This window comes from Scardinius erythrophthalmus, assembly GCF_964197995.2.
Source record: "Scardinius erythrophthalmus genome assembly, chromosome: 14".
Classification (NCBI taxonomy): domain Eukaryota; kingdom Metazoa; phylum Chordata; class Actinopteri; order Cypriniformes; family Leuciscidae; genus Scardinius; species Scardinius erythrophthalmus.
In genome coordinates, this window is record NC_138234.1 from 17,233,218 (window position 1) to 17,245,929 (window position 12,712).

Sequence of the window (12,712 nt, forward strand, 5' to 3'; positions counted from 1 at the left end):
ATTTACAAGCGCAAAACCGGTATTTTTGTCTGAATTTCGTAATAAAATTGATGGAATCTAAGAGCTGAGAATTAGTTTAATATTAAAAGTAGCCTACCTCGTTGCTCCGAAATTTTTCTGTCCGTGAGAAAATTGATGTGTGGCGTGAGAGCGTGTGAAAATTAGCCGAGCTCTAGCGTAAAACACTGATGTAAGTTAACATAAACGTTGGTAAAACAAATCTTGCTCCAAGCTTAATCTTTACTCAAAGTAACGTTAGTGAGAACGATAGTTCTGTTTCATTCTTACTGACCGCCAGAGGCAGTGTTAACACTGGATTATAGAGCTGGTAAGTCCCGCCCCTTCCGTAAAACCCGCTGGACCTCTCGGTTGAAAAACCGTCAATGCAAGTGAATGGGAGAAAATAATTATTTTCTTGTCCCGTTTGAATTGTGCCATGAATGTGAACATTTTTTATTTTTATGAATTTTTTATATAATCTTTCATGTTACGAGTTTGACAGTATATGGATTCTTCGGCTAGCAGTTGTGGAAAAGACATAACGAGAAAGACTACATGTCGCATGTGACGTCACCCCATAAAGTTGACTTACCCGTGGTTTTCGCCAACCTCAACGATTTTGTCCTCTCCCTGAAAGAAGGAGGTGAAGTGCACCATAGACACAGCCATGTTCAGCGGGATCCGTGAGCTAGTGTCCGTGTGCGAGTGGTGTTGACGTTTCAAACGCGTAGAAAGCAGCGAAGAGTTGTAGTCCACAAAGTGCTCTCACACAAAGTCTAACCGTATCAAACTTCTACCCGCTAAATTGTAGCATTCTTCACACGAAAGATTATATAAAAAATTCACAGACAACATATGTTCACATTCATGGCACAATTCAAACGGGACCAGAAAATAATTATTTTCTCCCATTCACTTGCATTGACGGTCCAGCGGGGTTAGCGGAGGGGGCGGGACTTACCAGCTCTATAGCAGCGCCAGCTAGATAGGTCGAGAGAATATACCAAGTCACGTGGCATGAGGTTTGCTGAGCTATAAACTGAGTTATAAGCTACAGTAGCTCAGCATTCTGCCTCTTTTGCTTTCTCGCTTGGTTGAGATAGGTTGTATTATTGAGTGATTATTTGCGCTGTCAGGTGCAGCTTATAGACCTTATGCGCCAGAGAAACAAGGGCGATGCCATCTTTAGAATATTGTCTTTGAACTTCCGTTTTTGTGGTCGCTTTGTGTATTTCAATGGCATCGCTGTCGAGGAGTAATTAGCTGGTGAAGTGGATTTACTTAATGTAAAGTTAACGAAAGTTATCATGAGGATTGTAGTGTTCAAAGCAGATGTCTAAACAAATGTCAGACCGGAAAGATTTTAAAACGAGCCGTTCATTCATAAATACGCAAGATCACTGTGAAAATACAAACCGGAAGACAAAAGACAATGAGCGCAGCGCTAAAAAGGGGCGGGGCTACATAAGGTCTATAAGAGCAGCGAGATTCGTCCTCACAAGCTGTGACAGCGCGCGTCTACGCCACTCCAAAGGATTTGTAGAAAATGTATAGAGTTTTTCTATTGAGTATAGTGCTCATCGGTAACACTCTGTGCCTCTCGGTGCTATCCGGTGGCTTGTGTTTTCCGCGCCTATGAGTTAACGGTCTCCGTTGATATTTATTCAGTGTTTTTACTCAAATTCATGTTATACTTTTTGTCCCTCGGTTCAATCCGCCGGCCTTTTTAGAATTTTTTTCTCTTTTTCGTGAGATATTTGTTGGCATTACCTGTCGGTTCACCCGAGGGAATCTTTTTGTTTTTATTATTTTTTCATCCCGCTTAACTTAACCTTACGGTGCTATCCAAGGGTGATATTAGCAAATAACTATGGCTCACAGCTCGATTGCCACTGGTTTTCCACTGACTTATAAGCTGTGCCCTAATAATCTTCTCCCTGACGACGGTCATGACATCTGCCCGTCGTGTTTGGGTGTTCAACATCTGCGAGAGGCTCTCACGGACCCGTGCATGCACTGCAGCCTTTTACCTATGTCGGAACAACGGCTCTGTCTTGCCGAGTTAGACCCTAATTCAACAGTGAAATTTGGGCAGTTAGATGTAACCCCTTCGCGCACTCGGAAGCTCAGGCCGTCGGCGGCAGCTGGTGCTCCCCTCCCAGCTAACAAGGCCACTTCGCAAGGAGATGAACATTCACATGTTAAGAGAAGTTCACTTTCTATGATGGTGTCGGTGCTTTCTTCAGAGATGGCAGAGCTGAAACGCCTGCTTCACTCACTTTAGCCTGTCACATCTGCTACACCTGTGAAGATGACACAGGAGGATGAGAATGTTCAGATTCAGGGAGCTGGGGAAGAGTCTCTTGATTCCCCTTGTTTTTCTCATCATTCTGAGTTGGATGTGCTTTCTACTAGTGCTTCAGATTCCTTTTTTCACGATCATACTATGGATGTGTCTGCACAACTATCACTTCAGGCTGTTCTCACTGGTTACCCAGCAGCGGAGGGGTCTAGTGGAGGGTCAGTTCAGTCATCTGGACAAGACCAGTCCGCCTCCGATGATACTTTGGCTGTGCTTCGAATGGCAGTTGCTCGTCTAGGACTTGATGAGTCACCTGTTCAATCTGCCCAAACGAATGTGTTTTTCAGACAGACCACAGCTGCAACTTCTTTTGCCATGCCACCATGTAAGGTTTTTATGGCTGAATTTTCAAATGCTCTCACTGGTTCTGGCCCGCCTAAGTGGCGCTCAAAGATTGCTCAAACGCTAGCATCTATGGCTGAAGCAGATTCTATCGGGTTGGGTCGCGCTCCGGAGATAGAGCAGCCTGTGGCAGCTTTGGTGGTGTCTCCTGATGAGGCTCTACGAGGGAATGTGCGATGTCCAAGTGCGCAATGCGGTTGTACGAATTCCTTGCTAAAAAAGGCATACGAGTCTGTTGCCTACATTGTTCATGCAGAAAATACAATCTGCCAGTTACTTCTTGCTGCCACCAGTACGCTGGAACCTACAATTGCGGATCCCTCTATTTCACAATTTCTGCAAATTGCTCTGTTGGCAACAGGCCATGTGACCCGCGAGCTGGGTAGTCTTACAGCCACGCTTCTGGCAGCCCACCGCCAAATGTGGCTTGCCCAAGCACGGCTACCGGAGGACTGTAAGAAAACCTTGAGAGATCTTCCATTTGTCCCCGGGCATATTTTTGGTCCAAATGTTCCGGAACTGTTGGAAAAGAGGGTAAAGCTGTCTGAAGCCACTCGTCAACTGACACAGGTGCAGTGCAACCCTACCTTTAGGATGCCAGCGGTTCAGACCCGACATCACTATGCCACACCGGAGCAACGTTTCCGTCGGCACACTACACCTCAGTCACAGCCCCCTCAAAGACCTCGTGTTCCTAAAGATGCGAGAGTTTTTCGCCCACCTCATCGACAGTTTCCATGAGGACCCCGTCAGCGCCCCCCCGCGACCACTAAAAATCGCACATAAAGCCTGAGACAGTCAGGACGGCGGTCGATCGTTTTTCTATAGAACAGCTGGAATACTGGAGGTCCAACACAGCAGACCCCTGGGTGTTGACAACCTTAAACAGGGGATATACTCTACAGTTTCGACGCCGGCCTCCCAGACTCTCAAAAATTGTTCCTACGATTGTCAGAGACGCGGTTCGCGCAATGGCTTTCTCTCTGGAAATTTGTTCACTGTTAGAAACTGTCATCTAGAATTCACAGAACCACAGTTACATACGTAACTAGTGTTCTGTTTCATTCTTACTGACCGCCGGAGTTCTCAGTCACTCGGAATGCGCGAGAAAGGCGTACCGTGGCAGAATGCTGAGCTACTGTAGCTTATAACTCTCCAGGGCTCAGCATACGTCACGCCACGTGACTTTGTTGGTATATTCTCTCGACCTATTTAGCTGGCACTGCGATAATCCATAGTGTTTACACTGCCTCTGGCAGTCATCCAGAATTCACAGAACCACAGTTACATGCGTAACTAGCGACAATATGCATTAATAGACAGTTTTAGTTAATAGTGGCCTACAACGTTTTGCGAATCCTGCACTGAACTCCGAGATTTGAGAAGAAGTCTCAGTAAAATAAAGGAAACACAGCAAAAGTTTAGGATTATACTGCTGTGGTATCATGGTAAAGATGAATTTTAACCACTGATTCTTCACATACTTGTCCTTGGGCAGTGAAAAAAAAAAACTGGCTTTACCATCACATTGTAGAGAACAGCGTCTTCGACATGATGTTGTCCAGTATCCACAGGAACCAGCTGCAGTGTTTGAAAGGGTTCAAGTTTTCCCTGGTGTCTGCGTGCAATAAGTGGGCGGGTAATATGCTAACGTTTCGTCTTGAAAACGAAACAGCTTGTTTGAAAAACGATTCATTTTATTGACTCAGAGTCGACTCTTACTTTTGAAAGACAATAACTTTATATACGGTGCACTTTCAGATTTAAAACTTTGCAGGATGTCTTCATTCACTTAGAGCTAGCTATGTTACACACTACATGAAAGGTCATTTTCAAAAATCCATAATAGGGGCACTTTAAAGTTCAGAGAACATTCAAAAATATTTTTTTTTATAACCTAGGGACGTTAGCAAAACATTCGGCCCACTAGTTTGTTTCACTTTATTTTAACTTAAGAATTTGCACTCAGTAGTTATGGAAGGCATTTTCTGCCAAAATTAAATAAGTGGGTCTCATTCACTAAGCATGTGTACACACAAATGAAACGAACGTTTTCACGAACAAATCGACAGCTTTCGATTGTTTGACGAGAGTGTCGAATGGCTTTAAAGGGTAATATAACTAAACCCATGGTCAGAGCCTGACTCCACCGACTGGCAATATTTGAAAAATGCTGGAAAAGTGGGCAGAGCCCAACGGAGGGGGGGCATGCACCTGAGACAGCGTCTCTCTGTAGGCAAGGGCGTGGTGAGCTAGTACTCTCTTACGTCACAGAGCACCACAACTTCCAATAGGAAAATTCAACTGTAGTAGCCACCGTTCAACCTCAAGAGGGCAGCACTCAGACGTTTTTACACCATAAATTATAGAATTAAAACACTTTATACCCAAATGTACAGATCATTAACTAAAAAAAAGTTGTTTTAGGGTTTAGTTACCCTTTAAAGGAAAGGTTGTACGGAAAACCCTTATATGGAGATTGGGCGTGTTTTATGCAAATGAAACAAAAACTTGTGCACGCGGCCGCTATTTAGAATACTCCAAATTCTCTAACATTAGAACGAGATTAAAGGAGAACTCCGGTCAATTTTAACATTGAGCTCATTTTTTTTTGTAAATTTGGAGTGCTGTCAGTACAGAGAACAACGACAAAAAACTGCATTCAGATTCACCCGTGATCACTCTGAAGGAATCACTCACATGGCTGGGCACTTGTAATGACACATCAAGGATGTTAAAGGTCCCATTCCATGGATTATTTTATTATTTTATAATGTTTCCTGGGGTGCCCTTATAAGTATGTTTTTTAGATCAAATTTTTTTATAATTTAGAAATAAAAGGCATATTTCCTAGCCCGATTTCATCCCATGATTTGAACGCTCTGTTTGAAGGGGCGTGTCTGCTGAGAGACTTCAGCGTAAACGCCCTCTGCTGTGATTGGCTGACATGCTTGCATATGAAATATCTGGCATTACATTTGGAACTATCTGGAAAACTTTTACTATTACAGCTATACGTTTTTACTATTACAGCTATCGGGATTAACGAATCGTGAGAAGTTTTTTTTAAGTATTTAGATCTATTTCAATCACACAGTGATGAGCATTGAGCAGATGACAGTCTGTTGATCGCGTGAAAAAAGATCTTATCATTGCAAAGCTGTTTCTGCACTCACTAATGATTTGGTATATGGGTATATGAATATGAATACAGTCAGAGCTTCGTTGTGCAGTGTAACAGCGTCATTGATTTCATAACAAGGTTTGGCAAGTGTCCAGATAAACTCGCGCTGTGTGATTGACAGCTTGGGCGATTGGAAAGGGATTGTTCTTTGATCGCTTTCTGTATATTAATCACAGTTTAAGTAAGATTATTTTCATCCTACTAAGAAAAAAGATATGAAGTTGATCGCTACTTCCATAAATCACTACTTACCGCTTGCTGGAACATAGTTGAAATTGTCCCCTTCGTCAGTATGAAACGCTGAGAGAAGCCTGCTTGATATTATCCCAGGTTAGAAAAACAGTCCGTGGTGAAATGGACAGAGCAAACTAACAACTTCGAATTAAACTTTTGCGGTAACCGATTATAGATAGACATCATCCAAGTCTGTTGACATTTCGCCATCAATTCCTGTGGGCGGAGGTTAGTGAAAACACGGTTTTAATGACGTCATCAAAGAAGGAAGTAGAGGGATGTAGTCCAATCCAGCCGTTCGATGTAGGCGACTTCTGTTAAATAAAATATCTTGCTTGGGATTGAACTTTGAGCTTTATAATTTTACAGATATTATTTATACTCTAACAACAACATTACACACTAACTAAAGTTTGAAACATGGGATCACGAAGAACGGGACCTTTAAATTTCTTTAATATTTCTGCAACCTAATCAAATTAACTTCAGTTGTAATGTTTTTGCGATGTGTGTTACTTGAGGCTTTGTCTCTCCGTGTGTGGCTCCACCCATCGTTTCCTACAGAGGATGTGGTCGTTTGACACCGTTTTGACCCTGATTGACACGTTACAATTTTAACTGCCACTTTGTGCATGCAGTGCAAGGTGGGAAAATGCTTTGCTTGATATGTAAAGAACAAAGAATGAAAAGTTTTTGGCTGCGAAAGCTGTAGCGTTCACATTTCAATTGAATTGAAAAAAATTGAGTCAATTGAAAGAAAAATGAGGCAAGAGAGAAGGAACATGATGCAACATTTAATTTTTTTGTTGAGGAGATTTACAGGGTGTCTTAAGCAAGAAAAGGCGGGACCAAAGAAAAACTGTTTGTTTTAGTTAAAAAATTATATATATATATTTGTGCCAGTCTAGTGGCTAAGTTTGAAAATTTGATATTGTAGATTTTTAATAATCCAAGCACAATGCAACTATCCAGGGCTTTGATTCTCAAAAGTATCATTCATGAGCTAAGTTGATCTTAGACCCCATTGGTGGCATTCTACGATCTACTCAGGCCTATGATTCTTTTGGGAAATGCAGCCCTGTGCAGTAACACCATGTGTTTTTATTATATGGAAAAGAGCAGCTTTTATATTTTGACAATAACTAATTTTGTGTTACACAAGATAAGAGTCATACACATTTCAAGCAACATGAGAGTGAATGGACAGATACTTTTTATTTACTACCTACTACAATATGCAAGCATCTTAATTATTAATACTGCAAACGTTAATCAAAATCTTAGGGTACTCAAAATCTGCCCCTACAATCTTAATAATAACGGTTCCAAAAGAGGATTTTTGCAACCATGTCATAGAAGAACCATTTCCGGTTCCCCCAAGAATCTTTCAGTGAACGGCTCTAAAAAGATTTTTTTTTTTTTATATTCTTTACACTGGGAAAAATGATCTAAAGAAATGTTTGTGCAATGAAAAGTTTCCATGAATGTATGGGTTCGTCATGAAACAATAGATGCCAATAAAGAACCTTTATTTTTAAGAGTGTAGAAGTGAATTTTAATGTCCAGTCTCCAAACTAACTGCTGATACATAGGAAAATAAATCATTTTTCTATAAACAAAAGGATCATTGATTAATGATCAAAAAAAAATTATAATACGATTTTATAGATTTATAATGCTTGTTGCTTCATGTTTTATCATAGTCTGTCCAACACAGACAAAGCAGTGATAGCCCCGTCATTGTTTCAGGAATAACGGTGATTGTGGTAATAATCGTTGTGCTCGTCATCTGCCACCGCTGCTGTATTTATAAAATGTGCAGTAAACCCACAAGTAAGTGTTTTAGTGTCAATAGAACGTTACAATGTTAAATTATTTAGACTGGTAGTAAAATGATAAGAATTATATATTTATTTCGGTCTTGTTTTTCCCACATCTGTGGTAGGAGGAACACAGGTAACCACAGTCATGAATACAAAATGCATTCAGCAGCAACAGCAGCCTGTCATGCAGCCAGCTCAGTATCCAGCATACCAGCCTGTGCCGACCCAACCGGGCTACGGCGCTCAGCCTATGCAGACGGGACCATATCAGGGACAGCCATACGCACCTGGACCCCCACCCCCATACCACATAGCCGGTGAGAAGACCTAGAGGAGGGGAGAAAAACTTCCAACCCTGCTCCAACACACACATACCTGTAGTTTTCAAAATTAGCCTGAAGGGTTGAAGCTAAAGGTGCGTTCACGCCATGTCGTAATTACCGTAATGATTCTGAACTATAAAAAGCCTTCACGTACATGTAGAACTTGTAATTACAACGTGTAAACTGGTCATTTTCTCAGAGCTACGACTTGTAGCATGTGGCCGCTGTACCACCTGACCACCGCAGATTTAAGGTGTGTTCAACTTGGAAGTGCCGCTGTGCAGACCGATCGGTGTATGACATCCAAATCGGAAGCTGTCGAGAACTTGAGCGGACAATAACCGTAATGACGCGCCTGTTTTTATTCACTAAAAGCAAACCAGCAAGCCATGAATGCGAATGCTCAGAGAGTTACTGTGTCTGAAATCTCATACTTCCATAGTAGGCGGAAAACAGTATTCGACAAATGAAGTATGACCGAATTCACAGTACTCAGTATACACTCACAATACAGTACACAGTAATAAAAGAGTAGGCAAAAAGTACCCGAATGACCTTCTACTTCCAGTGAGATTCTGAAGTGTGAGTACGATGGACACTTTACTATCCCATGAGGCCACGGGAGAGGATTTGTGAACGGCAGGGTAGATCACATGATAGTGAAGTGAGTGAAAGTGACATGCGAAGTATGAGACCCATACTCAGAATATGTCCTCTCCATTTAACCCAATCCAAGTTAGTGCACACACATTAGGAGTAGTGAGTAGTAAACACACACGCACACTGCAAACTGTGGACACACACACCCAGAGCAGCCGGGGAGCGATTGGGGGTTAGGTGCCTCGCTCAAAGGCACTTCAGTCATTTCCTGCTGGTATTGAGACTCGCAACATTCATGTTACAAGTCTGACTCTCTAACCATTAGGCCACGACTGCATAATGACAACATGACGAATGTACGTCCGGATCACATTCATATTCATACTATACAGAACATACTTTTATAGGTACTTATTAAAAATAAGTACCTAGTTTGCTAGCATGACAGTTTGCAAATTAATAAGTGTTATTTATTGTTGAGCTAATTATTCATTTAAAGGCCGTGTTGCAGGTTTTTTTTTTCATCGAATTTGTGCAATTTACTTGTTGGTAATAAACATTTAAACTGTTATTCATTGTATTTTATGTTGTTGGGTATCACAAAGCGGAATATAATACGAAAAAGTATGTACTATCTTACAGCGGTTTGCAACGATTCTCCTTTCCCCCACAATACCATTACGTCACGTTGGGGAGAGAATTTACCAAAGCCCGCATTGAGAGTGACTAGAGAGCATGCTAGAGAGACGAGTAGCAGAAGAGAGTATTCAGATAACGTTAGCGCAGATTATAGATAAATACATAGATATAGATAGACAAACAGATAAATAGATAGATAGGCTAGTATAGAAAGATAGGCAGACAGCCAGATAGCATAACGTTAGCATAGATAGCTAGCAGCTAGATAGATAAATATATAGAAATATATAGGTAGATTGACAATGGCGAACTACTGTTTGTGCTGGGTGTAAAAACTCTGGATGCTGAGTGAGGCACGTCACATCTGGTATGGGGTGAGCTCCTCGACCAGCGACCAAAACACACTCACTTCCCTACAGCACAACAAGCTTTCCAACGCAGTTTCAATGGGTGTATGCACCGCCGGCGCCCACACAAGCACCTGCCAAACACAGCAACAGACACGCGGCGGCTACGTTTGCAACATTTTCACCGGAGGAAGAGATAAACGCTTAGAAACACCCATATAGCTAGCATGATGGATTACCTACACTGGCTGAAATCTGATGTTTGCATCTGAAGACAATGCATGGGATACTGTCAGAGAATGTCTAATAGGATTCCTAGACGGGCTCTGATACTGTTTCCCACAACGCAACACACTCCACGTGACATTTCATCTTCGTGAAGAGTGCGGCATGAGTGAACTGAAGTGCCTAATTATAAATGTAAAACACTTTTAGAAGTAGACGTTACTGAACAGTACACAAGACACTAGCTGTGTTTCTGACAACACTATCATTAAATAAATTTAATCTCTATGGCATGTTTCCGGAAAATAATGATTCAGTGATGCAAACAGAGTTTAATGCTTCAACAGAACATGAACATAGTGTCGTTATTCATTGTTCAAAGTCCATTTAGTGTTGATTCAAATCGGTTCAATAACTGCGCAAATTGAAACAATTACCGTGAACTTTAAAGAAAATAGAGCAAAACATAAAAATGAAGCTAAAATATGGAGGCAGATTAGTCTCAAATATAAATCACGCAAAAAACATGATTCACAAATGCGTAGACAATTTCACATGCATGAAACCTAATTCACGTACACACAAAAAAAATCCACGTGTGTGAAAAAAAAATATATTCACAAAAAGCAATTCACATGCGCAAAATAAAATTATATAATCATAAAATACATTTCACAAATGCAAAACACAATTCGTAGATATACAACTGTGCACAAAAACCTTTGAATGTTTAAAATGTACGAGTGTATCCTTGCATTTGAATGTGCAAATCGTCATTCACGTACGAATCGCCTTAGATACGTGTGTGTGTGTTTTTGAGACTTTCCTGGCAGCATAACACTCGTAACACAGAGCAGTCGTACTCTTTAGCCAATCAGATTTAAGCTTATCAATCGACCAATCAGTATCACGTGAGGGCGGGCCTACCTGCATGGTACGTCATCAGCTTTCGACCAGTTCATGGCTGAGCAGAGGTAAGTGCAGTTAATCGTTCATTTCTGTGTTAACTGAAGTTAAAGAAGTTTGAGATCAGTTGAAGCAATAGTTTATTAACTATTAACTGATGTAAGCAAGTGTTGTTGTAATCAGATGTCCCATATCGTGTCAAAAATGAAGAAGAATGATGCTTGTTTTGTTGTATTTTAGCTGAAGGTAGACAGCTCTCACAGCTACATTCACGCTAATGATTGCAAAACAATCATCTGTGGTCAATACCCATCGAGATTGTTCTTTAAATAGTGAATAGACCTATTTTAATGAGCAGCCAGTGTTTTTTGCCATTTGTGTATGATGTTAAATTATTATTAACACTTGTTTCCCTGCATTTTTTAGGATTACTCACCTTTGGTGTGACATCTGGATAGCAGTCACGAACATCTTAATTCATGTTGTTTCTTTATTCTCTTTTATACTTTTTTTTGTATTTGTCTTAATTGGTAACACTTTATTAAAACGTTTCATTAGTTAACATGAACTAATAATGAACTGCACGTGAACAGCCTTTATTATTTTTTGTTAATGTTAACATTTACTAATACTTCATTAAAATCTTGTTAACATTAGTAAATGCACTGTAAACTAACAATGAACAGCTTTATTTTTAACTAACGTTAACAAAGATTAACAAACACAGCAATGTATTGCTCATGGTTATTTAATACATGAACTAATGTTAACCTAGTTATTGTACCTTATTGTAGAGTGTTACCAATATATTCAACATGCATTTCCTTATGCTGTATTGTAATGTCAAGGTTTTTAAATAAGGTTTTTTATTGTCATCTTAAGGTCTCACAGGACAATATTGTGAAGCATTAATTTTACTTTGCCTAGTAAAATAGGTAAATCTGATTTTATGCTGATAAGACAAAGGTACTTATCATTAAGAGGCAATTAAGATTATGCGACTAAGATTACTCAGTAAACTCTATTCAAATACCATCACTTAATTTCCCACATCCTCTGTCTGCACCTCTTGTACTATAGGGTTTTAGTACTTTAAATATCAGGACAAAATCTTATATGTCCTAACAGAGAGGTCTACTGATGACCGGACTGAACACAATTCATTTTTTAACTTTTCACTTGATGTATTGCACTTATATTTATATACTTTAAAAGCAAAGTACACTCTGACTGGATCTCACAACTCCTGAAGAGACGTATATTTCTCTGTACTGAATATTGTGCTTCACACTTAAGACGGTCAGTTCATGAACTTCATATGTAACAGAAAACATTAATCATGATCAAGTCATTTTATATATTTTATTCCCAAAGGATTCGGAAACTTTCAAATTAATAAAATGTGTACATCAAATTGAACTATGTCTGAATCTTTTAATTCTTTCAAGAACATTAAATAATGCATGCATAGCAAGGCTTTATTCCTAAAGCGTGTTCATATAGTCCGCAGGAGACAAATTAATACAGTAACAATGCATCACTTTCAACCACTTGTTGAAACAACTGTCAAAATGGATGGCTTGCAACATGACTGTTTTCAAAGAATTACAGTAGAAATGGTAAGATCACAGTACTGGTTGTCTGCAACTTCATACATCATCTGTCTTGGAAATCTGAAACAATAAAACTACATAATATATGCAGATCAAAACATGCCTCCTATATAT